Source organism: Astatotilapia calliptera, chromosome 2 (assembly GCF_964374335.1).
Source record: "Astatotilapia calliptera chromosome 2, fAstCal68.1, whole genome shotgun sequence".
In the NCBI taxonomy this organism is placed as follows: domain Eukaryota; kingdom Metazoa; phylum Chordata; class Actinopteri; order Cichliformes; family Cichlidae; genus Astatotilapia; species Astatotilapia calliptera.
In genome coordinates, this window is record NC_137423.1 from 14,204,694 (window position 1) to 14,220,594 (window position 15,901).

Genomic DNA, 15,901 nt, shown 5'->3' on the forward strand with positions numbered 1-15,901 from the left:
GCAGTTTTCCTTACTGCATGTGCCCATCAGAAGTTAGTGAAGGTGGTCTCAGCCTGTGCAGCAACCATTGCAAAAACCAGAAGCATGTTTTGTCCTGTCTGTTACAGAGGATCCAGTTCCTCACGTTCGGCCCACAGGTCCCCTGATGCTGCTGTTTTCCTTTTAGCCTCGTGTGACTCAATGATCCAAGTATCACTTCTGTTTTTACAGCACGTCCTCCCATCAGTGGAAATGCTGACTGTTTTAGGGAGGCAGAGACATCATGTGATTTTGTTTTTATGTTCCTGTTCCCAGATGTGAAGTTTGAAATTGACCTGCCGAAGAAGCTGGTTTGGATCGAGTCTGACAAAGACGTGGATGTTCTGATGACGGCGCTGCAAAAGTCCGGAAAGGAGGTCAAATACAACGGCACGAAGTGAAGGACCTGCACCAGGTGACCCGGAGCGTTTATAGTCCTCGTGTTTTCTGTAGATTGATGTTTATGACGGCCATAAAGTTCCTGTAAATCTGCAGCTTCGTGCTGAGTTTACTGCATGCAGGAACATATCAGGGACACTATCTTCTTCCAGCAGCTCACAGAAACGTTAACAGGAGAGCGCGCTCCATCGGCTGACTTTAACCTTTGTGCACATTTAGAGGATGTTTATCTTCTGCTTGTCTCAGATCCCCCAACACTTCATTCAGAGTCACATCACAATTAATAGAGTTACACTTTTATTTTTTCATATTTTTTTAATGCAAATGTCTTTTTTTGTCTTGCTTTAGGAAATAATTCTTGCTGCTGCAAACTGAAGATTTAAGATGAAATTCAAGTTAAAGTCTGAGACCCTCAGTGAGTCTGCACCCCCTCCCATCCAGCTGTCACGCACAAACACCCCCCCCCCCCCCACACACACACACACACACACACCCCCACACACACACACGCACACACTTGATGCAGACAGGAAGTGTGCCTCCTCTGACCTCCTGAGTTACAACATCGTCCTCACACAAACCTGCCGAGCGTAATCATCTCCAAACCTTTACCTTCAGGCTGTAAATGAAAAAAGGAAAAAGCAGCATTTTAGATTTAGTTTCAGCTATGTGATGATGACGATGATGATGATGACTCCATTTCCTGGGGTGTAAATGATGAAACCTGTTGGCTGTGTTTGCTGAACCTGTTTTATTAAATTTGTTGATTTTATTCATAAAAAGACCATTTGAAGCTTTGCTGTGTGAGGATATTTGGAGCTCTGCACCATGTGGGGGTGAGGGTGGGACCACCTGCTGCATCTCCACTCTGCTCTTCGACACTACAGTCTATTCTCTGCTGTTTTCGTGGTTTTTAGGAATGTAAGGAGCTCTCCTCCTCGCCCGCTGTCTCCATAATGCTCAAATGTCTCAATGCTGGAGAAAATAAATCATTTCTGTCTTCAGTACGTCAGACTTTATTTCCACTTGAGTCTTTTTAGAAAAACACTGTCTACAAAATATTGTCTCTGTTCAGCATACAAATGCAAATATCCTAAAATTATCTTTTTTTAAACTGTAGGTTGTGTAATAGTCTGTACTAACCTTTGACCTCAGATATGCTCTGTCCCACTGCAAGGAAATCTTAAAGGAACAGTGTAAAATTTCACCACCTGCTTGCAGTCAGCTGAATTCTGTTTTCTTCCCCCTCCCTCTCCATTGCATGATCCTAGCTAGAGTGGCCGCTGTAGGACAAACGTGTTAGTGACCAAATAGCTCAAAATTATTAAATTTAGTCTGTGCCCATAAAGCAGGGGTGGGGAACTCCAGGCCTCAAAGGGCCTGTGTCGGCTGATTTAAATGGCTGAATAACCTCCTTAACATGTCTTGAAGTTCTCCAGAGGCCTGGTAATGAACCAATCACTTGATTCTGGTGTGTTTTCACCCAGGGTGAGATCTAAAACCTGCAGGACAGCATCTTTTGAGGCCTGGAGTTCCCCTACCCCTGCTGTAAAGTAAAAGTATTTTTATACAAGTTTTATTTTAACATAGCTGAACAATAAAGCACTAAAAAATGACAGATATGGTCAGTTAAACATACTGCAGTATTTTATGGCTTGGTATGGTCACTCTGGCCGCTGTTCATCATTAGTGAGTGTACTCGGATACAGTGAGTCGGGGGTTTCTGTGGAAGGCTGTCAGTCTGCTTGGACCTTACTGACAGATGCCATCAAACACCTTTAGGATGAACTAGAACACAGATTGTGACTCGGTGCTCTCATCCAGCATCAGTGTCTGAGCTCACAAAGGCTCCTTTTGCTGGGCAAAAATAACAGACACCGAAATCTTATAGAAAGCCTTCACATAGTGGAAGCTGGTACAGGTTAAGGCTCCTGTCAGTGGCCTGGTCTGTAATCACACACTCACATTTAACTGAAGCACCAAATAAATGATTTGTTCTTCCACAAATCCTGTAATGTCGACAAAAAGTGGACCGGCCAGTGAGCAGACCTCTGTCTGCTGAGACTGATTAACTTCAGCTTGTTCTCTCATGTGGGTAAAACCATTGTATTGCAAACGGTTATTGGGGAGGGAGCAACAACAATAATTCTGTTGTTTCTGCAGTAATTGTCTCTGAGCAGGGAACTGAGGAGTGAGCAATCTCCTCTTCCATGACTTTGATGTTCTCTGCAGCATCACAGAAGGACTTTCATCTTGTTTTTAACGCTGCTCAGAGACCTCCACCTTTATCAGAACTTTAATCTGGACCCTCTTATGATTCACGATTGTTTAAGAGGAAAGGAAACTGGTTCATAACGAGAGCCACGGCCTAAGGCGTCACATAAAAACAACAGACAGACAGAATTTGACATGTGTGAAAGCAGACAGTTTGTTGGTTTGCTGACACGTCACCACAGAAGTCACGGTTATATTTGCACTCGCTGTAAACTGAAGGTGGGAAGCCGTTCTTACAACTCAGCCCTTCAGCCAGCAGGGGGAGCGGTGTGGCCACGCTCTTCCGCCTGAGGAGCTCCCGGCCGTGTCAGGGACAGAAGACGAAAAGTGCCTCAGACCACAGAGCAGGTCAAAGAAAGTGCTGAATGAGAAAAGCTGATGGTTAACTCTGGATTCTGTGTGGCCTCGGTGTCTATCACAGACAGATTCTCTCCTGTGCTCAGTCAGGTCAGTCGTATTTATTCAGCCCAACAAGACAAAGATCCAGAAAACAGAAGACAAGCATTAAAACAGACACAGAGGCAGATACGACTGTACACTGATACCACGAACACTCCCTGAGTGTTTGATGTTATTTTTATTTTTTTTATAAAAACCAAGCAGAAGATTTAATTTGAGTCTTTTCTCACTGAAGCATGACGTCTGTGGATCATAATGTCCACAAACATGGACGATGACATCATCGTTAATGGGAGGAGCTCAGAGGAGCCCAGCCCTGCCGGATATCTGTGTGTTAGAGAGATTAGTCCAGTAAGATGAAGAGTGTTCTTACCCGGGCAGCACCCAGGTGAGCAGTGAGGCCTTTACCAGTTCTCTCCAGGACAGCTGGAGCAATTCAAAGGAGACAGCTAAGAATCTCTGACCAGGTAAGACTGGGAGCTGTTCAGAAGCCAGGAAAACAAAATGTCAGCAAACTTGGCCACAGACGACAGTCCGGCTGTGTGTTGCTGGTCCTAAAGTATAGGTGAGGGATGACCTGGATGAAGACAGGTGAGTCTGCTGAAGAGCGGGACCTGGGAGGCCCCACCAGCAGGCGGAGCCCAGAGCAAACCCAGCTCACCTTTACCTGCGGAGCAGTATGAGAACACAGGAAGGCCTCGTACCTCGTCCAGTTTTATTTAATGAATGGGGATGTTAAACATGGATCCTTTTTTATTATCTTCTTCTTCTTAAACTCTGTTGACTGCTTGGTTTCAGGCCTCTTGACTGAACTTTGCCAGTTGTAAGGGAGTTCTTCCCACCATCACCAGGTGATGCTCACAGCGAATCAATCTGATGGAGCTTTGAGGTTGATGTTAATTAGTGCTATGCAAATAAAACTGAACTGAAATGTGAAATATACTTGAAAATGATTGGATGTAGCCTCACAATAATGCTGTCAGCTTTAGCTCAGCGTATGCCATAAACACACACACATACACACACACCTGTCCGCAGGTAAACAGTAACAGGTAATTTATGTGTGTGTGTGTGTGTCCTATGGTTTGGGCTGAGGTGGGGTTGGGTGTAGTTATTGCTGTCACGTCCTGTCCCGGGCGCCAAAGCAAACAGAAGCATCAGCAGGAGGTTACAGACAGTCGGGGAAATGTGCAGTTTGACAGACGAGAGCAAACAAGCAGTCCGGCCTGTGGCTTCGCATCTCTCTGGGAGTCCCTGCCGTATATTTCCTCCACGTTTGGTGGAAATTCATGTGGACCGTTGCCCAGAATTCATACGCCGGGAAACGTAAAGTACATGGATGTGAGCTAACACCATCCTCCCACAGCACAGCGGAACAGAAACAGGTGGAGGTAGCGACAGCAAGTTATCTGCAGAGGTTTGTGTGTGATGAAGTGAGACAGAGCCAGTATTTTAAAGTGTCAGAAATTGACAATCAGAAATTGACACGAAAAGCTCTTTAATATTTTCACTTAGGAACATCACCTGCATCTTTAAGCTTTGAAAAAAAATGAAAAAAAGAAAGAGTCTGTTTTGCAGCTGTTGCTACAAAATTGTCATTTCATGTCAAACTGTTATTTTTGGATTTTTCATAGATTCAACAAAAGAAATGTGAACAAATGATGAAAACACCGGTTAATAGGGATGTAAGAAAATATCGATACAACGAAATATCGCGATATTTCGCGCAATGATACTGAATTGATATTTAAAATCAGTGTTATCATTTTTTTTAATTGAAAAATGACATGCATTTACTGTTTATTTCTTTTGTATGTTGGAATTCAAACTCCGGCCACTGGTTTGCAGTTTTCACCGCCTTTACTATAACGTAAAAACGAGGTCTCACGATAACTGTAGAAGCGTCTAGTTTGCCAAAAGAACGAAGTAGAACAGTCAGTGGACGTGTGTGATGCTAGCTAACTGATGACTGAAGAGGAGAGGATACAGCCGGCCCCCGCAGCTTTCAAAGCTGATGTGTGGACTTATTTTGGATTTAGGACAAAAGAAGGCAGTAAAGACTATGACAAGAGCTATGCAGTCTGTAAAATCTGCACCGCCAGAGTCAAATATTCCGGTAACACAACAAATTTACGAACACACGTGTCTAGACACCATAGCGACGTAGCGTCAAATGCTAATTTTAAAACGAAACGAGGTGATCCCTCTCAACGGACAATTGAAGAAGTTAACTTTTCGAAACTACCAGCAACTTCAACTGCAACAAAAATAATGCAGTCAGTACTTGTTTTTATTTGCAAAGACATGCGCCCTTTGAGTGTTGTGGAGAATAAAGGATTTCGTAATATGATTAAAACGCTGGAGCCCCGTTACACCGTTCCTTCTCGACAACACATCACGGACATCGCTCTGCCAAAAGTTGTACCAAGAAGTCGAAGCGACAGTGCTGGACTCTCTCAGCTCGGCTGAGACAGTTGCTCTGACATGCGACGCTTGGACTTCGAGAGCCACTGAATCGTACGTAACTGTTACAGCACATCACATAACGGACCAGTGGAACCTTCAGTCTCATGTACTACAAACCCGAGCCATGCATGACAGTCACACAGGTGAGCACATTGCAGCGTTACTAACTGACGCTGTGGCTGAATGGGGATTGAACGCAAAGGACCTTGTTGTTGTTACCGATAATGCACCAAACATGGCTCTCGCGGCTAGACTTGCAGGCATGACGCACATACAATGTTTTGCACACAGTCTGAATCTCGCCTCACAGAAAGCACTGAAAATACAATCCGTGGTGCGACTTCTCGGGAGGATCCGACGTGTAACAGCCTTTTTCAGGCGCAGCACCACAGCCAGCAACCAGTTGAAGCAGAAACAGTGCCTCCTTCAGCTACCAGCTCACAGATTGATCACGGACATAATTACAAGATGGAACAGCTCCTATGATATGATAGAACGATTTTTAGAACAGCAACCAGCCATCTGTGCAGCTCTGCTTTCTGCAGAAGTTAGGAAGAGTGAAAAAGAAATTTTCACATTAAGTGAGTCTGACATCACATGTGCAGAAGAAGTTGTCAGGGCACTCAAGCCTATGAAGGACGCCACCCTGGTGATGTCAGAGGAGAGTATGCCAACCCTGCTCCTCTTCATGCCAAGCTTGTGATGGATGCACAAGAAAGTGTTGATGATACACCGATAGTAAGGGACATTAAGACTGCCATAGCAGAAGATCTGGGAAAGAGATATGTAAATGAAAGGGAGACACTATGGATGGCATCAACTGTTGATCCTCGGTTTAAGGACCTGCCCTTCCTGTCTGAAGCAGAGACCAGTGAGACCTATTCCAGACTGTTGGACACAGTGGTGACTGTGATAAAGAAGGAAGAAAATGTAAGTAAATAAATTAATTTATTTGGAAAAATTCAACTGAAGTTATAAGCAAGTGAATAAAGTAAAAAGAAAAAAAAATGCATATTGATGACATTTGTCATCAAATATTAGTGAAAAACAGGGTGAATCTTGGATTTGAATTTTGACTTTCTGACATTAATACTATTTGAATTTAATGTTTTTCAGCAGCAAAAGAATGAGGAGACTGACAAACAGGTGGAGGAAGAGAATGCCACAGAGGAGGCTCATCACCCACATATCAAAGACAACTTTGACTCCATCCCTCGGCCACCCCTAAAGAGACAGAGGACCTCATGTGCATTGGTGGACTTGTTCGGAGCTACGTTTACCTCTACTAGTGACAATACTGCACCAAAATCAGAACATGATGTTGCTGCAGCTGAGATCAAGAGGTATAGAGATGAGACCCCTTTGCCTCTCACAGGAAATCCTCTCAGTTGGTGAAAGGACCATGAACAGGAATACCCTCAGCTATCCAAAGTAGCAAGAAGTTTCCTATGCATTCCTGGAACAAGTGTCTCTGCAGAGAGAGTTTTCTCCTCTGCAGGAGACATAGTAAATGCACAGAGAAGTGTCCTGAGAGCTGACCATGTCGATCAGCTTGTATTCCTGCACAAAAATCTGGAAATTGAAAAATAAACACTGAGAAAACACTACACATGTAAAATCTCTGATATGAGAATGTTTGACATTTTGGTTGAGTCTCATAAGCACTTTTATTTAGATGAGTAAATTCCTTTTTTCAGGTTGTACTAAAAGTGTTCCATTGATGGACACTGCAGAGCTGTACTTTATTTTATTAAGACTTAATTGTAATAGCACTTTACATTTTTTGTTAATGTTTACAAGCAATTTCATTTTTGATTTATATTTGTTTATGTTAAGGTCACATAAAAAGTACTTTGTTTTGATGCTCCATAGAGCAGTTTTTGGATAAGTATTTTACAATCATAGTACTTAGAAAGACTTCAGTGTTACATGTTTACTTTTTTCATGTTAAAAAATACTTGATATTTCAGTAAAGTAGTTTTGTTTGTTTATTTGACATGACTTCTAATAAGGCAGATGTGAATTTCTCCATTCATTTTGAACTTAGAGAGTGTTTTTGTTTCAGATGTTTCATGTCAAGCATTAAACAGTTTGGACTGTTTACTGTGAGTTTTCCTAATTAAATTTAGTCCTACTAAACACAAATATCGTCTGGCTTTTAGTATTGCAATATATCGTATCGTCTACCCTGTATTATGATACATATTGTATCGCCAGATTCTTGCCAATACACACACCCCTACCCGTTAAACAACAAAACTAACAAACCAGTGAGCGATGCCACTCAAACTAGGGCTGCTCGATTATGGCAAAAATGATAATCACGATTATTTTCACTGAAATTGAGATCACGATTATTTGACGATATTTATTTAACCCTTTAAGACCTACTATAGAACCAAGTCCACCAGAGCTTATATTATTTTTTTTTACATGCTGTAGTGCCATTTGTGGGAGCATTTCAAGTTGCTATACATCAATACAACTGTTATAGCCCATATTTTAATAATATGTATGCATTAAGTCCATAGTAATTACATAAATTGCAAAAAAGTGCAATAAACTACAAAAAAAATTGAAAATCGCTTTTGTTTTGTTTACATATATTTCTACTTGGAGAAATTTAAGAGGTTTATCCCTCAAAACTTTAAATACAATAAAGTTGCAAAAAATAGTTTCCCACCACAGGAAATTTATTTTGAGTGTCTTCATAGTTTTATTTTGGAGATACAGCAATTTTTATATACTGCAGGAAAAACAAAAAACAATCCTATGATGCAAATTTGCAAAGAAAACAGCATGTGCATCATTTCACTGTGGGAAGTGTTACGAACAGCTGATGGATCGGCAAAGCGTGTTTCTGGAATATTATGTTTTTGTTCCTGCAAGCGCTTTTTATGCAATTTTTGCAAAGCTATATGTGGAACGAAACCGTGACCGAGGACAAGCTGATGGCATAAGATGTAAGTACAACTCCTCCGGTTTCATATGCAAAACAAATTATTGCGCTAGCTTACACGGTTCAGGTTCTACAGGGATTTAACAATAGTTACGCAAAACGGAGCGTGCTGCTCTGACCGGCTTTAAAGGGTTAACAATGACTTTAAAAAAATAATATAAAATAGTGTGCAACACCACTGAAGTTTTTTTCTTTTAAACTCTCTTTTCAACCAACGGCAGTCACTCTCCAAATAACTTCTGCTTAGCTTTCCGAGCTTCCCTCGGGTCCTCTTAATCAGCGGTCTCCAACCTTTTTTGCGCCACGGACCGGTTTATGCCCGACAATATTTTCACGGACCGGCCTTTAAGGTGTCGCGGATAAATGAGGGAGGGGCTAATAATCGGCTCAGTCATTTTTAATGATCGTTGAAAGCCCAGATCGTAATCGTGATTAAAATTCGATTAATTGAGCAGCCCTAACTCAAACCAGGCTCACCCTGGCCGGGTAAGACCCATCAAACAAAACACAGCGTGGAGGAGCACGGAGGAGCACGTGCTGCCTCATCAGTCTCCAAGAAAATCCGCCAATACAACGTCGTGCGATATTTGCGTCTGCCGTGTTTTGGATCGCAGATAAGACAAAGATGAGGGTCCTAGTCTCCTATCTGTATTCCAAAATTAACATAGTCCCCAAATCTGGATCAGGGACCTTGATCAGAATGTGGATTATCTAGAATTCCCGTCATCATCCCAATAAGCTCACGCAAACACAAACACAGTCAGAGAGTGGCAGATTACAGCTGGAAGACAGATAAAAGCAGGAGAAACAGACATGTGTGCATGAAGTGTGTGAGCTTTGATCTGATAGCAGAGAGCAGCCACCACAGACGACGTCTTCAGAGGAGGATTTGCCCATGGCTGCTGATTGTAGCCACAAAATGACGAACACAAGCCTGAGCACGCTCAGTGGCGTAAATGTGAATAACTTGGACAGACATTCAGCAGCAGCTCTTTGTGGCCTCATGCTTCTGCGGAAACATTCTGCAGTTATTATATAAGCTCAGATAGCTCAAACACTCAAACGCATCCACCTTCATGTGTTTTATTTTGAAAAAGAGGACTGTGATTTTACCTGCCAACCACTCAGTTTGGCTGCTTCAGCCCAACCAAACACATCTCATAAAAGCTGTTTTACTTTAGTAGAATTTGATCTGAAGCATCTCAGGATTCATCACATAAAGTCAGAACACTTTATAAAATATGCTACAACCATCATCCAGTGTCCATGGTAGCCTCCTGCCACAGTTACACTGTTAATCTGCATAAAAATGGCTCAAAGACGTTATAATGGTTTACAAACAGAACCAGGTCTGTGCTTGCTAAAAGACTGATTCTAAATCCTCCTGTAGTCTGTAGTCAGTAATTTAACCTGTGATCGCAGAGGAGTTAGGAAAGGTGGCCTCTAAGCCCACTTGTTCTTTTTACTGACGCTCATGCCTGTGTCTGAGTGTCAGGTGTGCCGGTGCCTTCACTCTGAGGAGATACAGATGTGCACAAGTGACCACCCACGAAGTCGACAGGACACCAAACTGAGCCCAGGCGAGAATTCTGCTGCACTCATCTGAGCGTTCTGTCCCTCTGAGCTTCCAGGATATATTGAAACTAAAGTAAAGTAATGAACACAGTCTTAGTTATTTAATTATCTTAATTATGCAATAAAATCTCTCTATCTGAACCATGAATTAAAGCAGCAAAAGCATATAGCAGGAAGAGTATGAGGTAGCAGACTAGTGTGTGCTCACACTTGAAAGCCTTTAAACTTTTACTGCACGCCTCAAATCCAAGCCTCTGATGTGTGTGTGTGTGTGTGTCCGAGGTTTACACGTCACCAAACCGTCTGCTGCAGCCTCAGCTCTGGCTCAGCTGTGCAGGGAGAAATCACCTCATTCCTCACTGACTGTGTCGTTCACATCGTCTGTGATGGATTCAAACCCAGAAGTCTTCTTTTGGGATCTTCACAAGAATTTAAAATGAGTTTAATACAGATTAAAATGGATGGTGCACCATCATACCTGCAGAGGATTTCCTAAACCTGAGCTTAAACTACGCTCTGAGACTTGATCAGCGGGTTTTAGCTGGTTTAAATCCTCGGTTTATATTAAATGTGCAGTAGTAGTATAGTTTGATGTTCTGGATGGATGCTTGAAATGCGACAGAGCATCACGATTTCCTCAAAAACCAAATCAGTCCCACTGCGTCACCAAGCCAAACCAAAACCATGATGGAGGGCTGCAGGCTGTAATTACAGGACAGCCGATGAGCTCAGTGCCTCAGCGCCGGGACTACAGCCCAGGCCTCTACAGGATACGCTGTCGCCCACTGAAGGTGTCCACAACCATCCCCACCCGGCACAAACCAAATAACCTGAAGGGGGAAACGCGAATGCTGGTCCAGGCACACATGCTCAGTCCACACATGCATTTAGATGAAGAAAGGAGTGAAAATATCTGCTTCAACTGGCTTTTCACAGCTGAACTCGGGACGGCAGACTGATCGATTTTACAACATAATGAGACATGAATTTATTGGTGATTTAGACTAAAGAGCAATGCAGGAAGACTGCAGCAAAAACAAACATAACACAGTGAAAGAGTGATGGGTGTAGTTCAAACTTCACTTTAAAGAGCTGTGATTAGCTCGTCTGACAGTTAGCGATCTTCTCATGAGCCATGCTACTGTTAGCAGCTCTTGTTAGCATCTTTCCATGTCTGATTTCCTGATGAAACCGCAGGAGTCACGTCTCCTCCAGGGTCAGAGCGGGGAGCTTGGGTTAACTACTCTACTCTGAGCAGCACGGTTGATCTGATATCCTCGTGTTGGTGTTGTTCCCAGATCATCATACTAAATGTTGTTCCAGGATCAACATTGCAAGTGACCAATCAGAATGTTGTGACGTCATACTTTTTCGACTTCGGGAAAAACCGGCGTAAAACAAAAAACTGTACTTAAGCTGCGTGAAACCGCCTCTGTCCGCCGATCAACGGACCCTGACCCTAACCCTAACCGTAACCCTTTAATAAACAGTAAGCAGAATTGATATTGTCCTTGCAACATTGGAATTTCATAAATGCACGAATGGCTTGGCGCGCAAAAGAATAACGTCACAACAATGTGATTGGTCACTTGCAATGTTGAACCTGGAACAACATTTTCATGATGGTCTGGGAACAACACCAACACGAGGATATCAGATCATCCGAGCAGCACAGTGTGTGCAGATGGGCCCACCCCTCCCTGAGGCAGGTTCTGCTGGAGGTTTCTTCCTGTTAAAAGGGAGTTTTTCATTCCCACTGTTGCCAGAGAAAGTGAGAAATGGACCGGAGGACCAAGACAGAAACACTTAAATAGCTCAGTGTAGCATCATTATCAACATTATTATCACTTCGACCTTCAGATCAGTTTATTGACCTTGAAGGAGAGGTCAGAGGTCAAATGTGACACAATATTTTAAATCTTTATTTGATGCTTTCTATATGCTGATGACACAGCACATGTGTAAGAAGCACAGTTTCTAAGTTATAAGACTTTTTCATCAGTTTCATGAAGCTGACCTTGATGGCCTCGGTGGATGGAAGACAAATTTTCATGACTGTTACAGTCATCGTTACCATGACAACATGACTGTTTCCCTAACCCTACAGATGTTTCATCATCTCAGAGTTTACAGGACAGCGAGGCGGACGCATCACTGCCACAGCGGGCATCGTAAACAATCATTTCATCTTGTGACCGTCAGCATGCTCAGTCTGGAGCAAACATCCAGCCGGCTCACTGTTGTTTTCTTTCAAGGGCACATTTATGAAAATCAAACAGCGTCTCAGGAATCAGGCAGCCTGTAAAAATCTATTTGGGTTTTATTGTGTTTCTCCACATTTCTTCCATTGATCATGGCGCTGTCACGTTTTCTATTTCAAGCTGAGTTTCTGTTTTTTAGCTCAGGGCGCGGCAGCGAGCAGTAAGCGTGTCATTTACACCTCAGAGTTTGTTCATATGAGTAAAAAAAAAAAAAAATCTAAAATGACCCATAATTTATTCTGAGTGTGGGTTTATACTCAATGTTTCTGTTGGTATGGAACAGCAGCAAGAGGAGGAGGAGGAGGCTTGAACCTCCATCAAAGTGAAGAAGCCTCCTGAAGGCCGGCATAGAGCAGCAATCATTTTAAGAGCCTGTGATTTCACAGGAAGAGGTCAAAGAAGAAGCTTTAATGTTTGTTTCTGGGTTTAAAATGTTCTTTTTTAGTTTAAAAACGGACCCCCGACCCCCCAACCCCTCATCAGACTCGAAGAAACACCAGGACCTGCTGCAGCTCTGGTGTTTACAGTCAGGAAAAATCATACATATCATACATTTCATACATTTTGCACTGAACAAAGCTGTAACCAATAAGAGATGCAGCCTGCAGCAGGTACACTGCAGTCTAACGACTTCACAGGTGGAGTCCGGACCTGAAGACTGCCTCAGTTACAGCGGAAGATCCAGGTGGAGGCTGAAGACAGAGCAAGGTTTACTGATGAAAAATCCAAAAAGGAACAGAGTGGTTTCTGTCCTGGTGGTGGACCTTTAACTGGCGCTTTATCCTCTGGAGGATGTTCGACGGTGTGTGTTTTGTGGATGTGGAAAAGCCTAAACCTGTCAGGCCCTCTGTTCTGGTCCCAGTAGAACCACAGTGGGAGGCCGCATCACTTTGACTGTTGTAGGTCGGACCGAGGCTTGCTGGCTGTTGGATTCTGTTGTTCCAAGTGTAGCTGCACAGGGCGGGGTGTCACTGCAGGTCGTTTGCTGGGTCAAATGTGAAGAGGCTGGAATGAAAATGAACACTTCAAAGTCTCAAGCTGTGCTCTCGGCAGGAGAAGGGTGGAGGAGATCAAGTATCTGATGTAGCATCTGTAAATTACATGTTGCAAATTTTGGTAAATCAGGTTGTGCGGTTTAGAGATTCTGCTCCCTGTTGCTCCTTGAGAGGAAATGCAAATGCAGCAGGATCTCTTACCTGTAACTGTCACTGTGCTGTTGCCCTAAACACAGACAGCTGTTGCCCCCCCCCCCCCCCCCCCCCCGAAAAGCTGCTGTGTGACTCAATTCAATTTTATTTATATAGCGCCAAATCACAACAACAGTCGCCTAAAGGTGCTTTCTGTTGTACAGTAGATCGTACAATAATAGAATCAGAGAAAACCCAACAATCACATGACCCCCTATGAGCAAGAACTTTGGCGACAGTGGGAAGGAAAAACTCCCTTTTAACAGGAAGAAACCTCCAGCAGAACCAGGCCCAGGGAGGGGCGGCCATCTGCTGCGACCAGTTGGGGTGAGAGAAGGAAGACAGGATAAAGACATGCTGTGGAAGAGAGACAGAGATTAATAGCAGGTATGATTCAATGCAGAGAGTCTATGAACACATAGTGAGTGAGGAAGGTGACTGGAAAGGAAAAACTCAATGCATCATGGGAATCCCCCGGCAGCCTACGTCTATTGCAGCATAACTAAGGGAGGATTCAGGGTCACCTGGTCCTGGTCCACCTGGACTCGGACCTGAATGACAGCAGAACTTTGACCCGAAGGAAGACGAGGCACAAATCCAAAAACAAAGCAGAAGAGGAACACAAAGAAAAGCCTTCAGCTCATCAAGACAGGAAGCAAAAACACGAGAACCGAAAACTACCAACAAGAATCTAGAGCTCAGAAAACCCCAGGACCACCACACCGTGTGACCTTCAGGTCAAATGTGGCGGACACGCTGCTCACAGGCCACCAATCAGGTAACTCTGTCATAAAATGTGAGAAATGTGTGCGCATGTAAATGCCAGTATGCTTTTGCAGTAACGTCCCTGCAAAGACTTTACTCAGACAAAATAAATTATCCTGCAGTGTGATGAACACATCGCACAGCAAAAGAGCAGAGCTCGTTCTGCCATCCCCAAAACATCACCGATATTAAATCACAGGGATTATATAAAAAAATAACACAGCTTTCAGCCAATCACAGACCTCAGATATTTCTGTGTTTCTTTGTTTCACTACGTGGCACACAGATGGGTGTGTTTCCATAATCCTGTTTAATAATGCTGCCACATTACAGGGGCGTTTAAATCCTCACATCTTCAGACCTGCAGAGCTGCCCGTGGATGATTTAGCAGCAGAGGAAAAAATAATGACATGTTTCATCAGACACAGAGAGACGACTGCCACGTTTGCAGAGAGAAGGGAGGGAAGAAAAGAAGAAAAGGTGGGCAGACTGAAGAGTAACAACACCTCCTCCCCTCTTTTCTCTCCATCTGCAGCTGGACTGTGGCTTCCTCGCAGAATGGAAAACGCCACGTTGCATTGCAGGGATTTTCCCTCTCTCCCTCTGATCCAGCTGTTCTTCACATCAGCTCTGGTCTGCATGCTGGGAACAGACAGTAGCAGTCCATCAAACAATGAGACAGAGAAAATGAAGGGCGAGCCGAAGAGCATGAGGCATGCACATGGTTCTTGATTGCTTCTGTCTGTCAGAGGACAGCAGGTGCTGGAAAAGCAGTCCATGAGTCTGAGCTGTGGTGATGCAGATGTTCTACAAATGCCCCAAAGCACTGAAGTCACTGAGTTACAGTTTTATGGGAACAAGACTGAAGCTTTAGTGTAGAGCGAGATCGTGACTATTTAACTCAGGCATAGATGCACATTTACGGAAAAATAAGATTTACTTGCACAGAACTTGGACCCGAGGTTCAAGACCAGGCGGAGAAGAACTCAGATAGCTGCAGTCTGTCCAGCAGAGGCAGCAGTGAGTCAGTCCCCATAGACAAACTTTAGAACAATGTTTTTATACTCACCTAGTTTTCAGTTTGCATTATTATGGGCGTGGCCTCTCTGACTGACAGGTGAACAGTGACACAGGTGGCTGTAGCTGCTAGCTGCCTGCTAGGCTTCACCTCAGCTACCTGGAGTCCCTGAACTGGACCTCTGGAGCGTCTTTATGCTGTTGCTCCATTCTGCTTTGGCTTAAACAACCCGGGACACAGAGAGGCTTCCGGTGCAGGTGTACGCCAGCAGCCATCAGTGACCATCACCAACCAGACACGCACTTATAATAATAATAAATACCATATACCCAAATACTGGACAGCTATGGTTAGCACTGTTGCCTGAGTTCTATGTCACATGCATGTTCTCTCCATGTTTGTGTTTCCTCCCACAGCCAAAAGGACTGAATGCATGTACCAGTGGCTGTCTGTGCCAATGGCTGTCTCTCTGTGTTAGCCCTGATTGGTCAAATTGTGTACGTTGCCTCTCGCCCTATGGTAACAGGGATAGGCTCCATCATGAATCAGCTGCTGGGACTGGGAGGGTTATCCTGATCTT

General features: G+C 43.7%; 1 long non-coding RNA gene across 1 annotated transcript; it reads left to right on the forward strand.

The window, feature by feature from the left end:
* Window positions 1-411: 411 nt before the first annotated feature.
* On the forward strand, window positions 412-7,657 carry LOC113032376 (uncharacterized). The gene is made up of 3 exons (XR_013912680.1): window positions 412-433; window positions 766-6,486; window positions 6,673-7,657. It is a non-coding gene; the product is annotated as an uncharacterized LOC113032376 (long non-coding RNA).
* The last annotated feature ends 8,244 nt before the right edge of the window (window positions 7,658-15,901 follow it).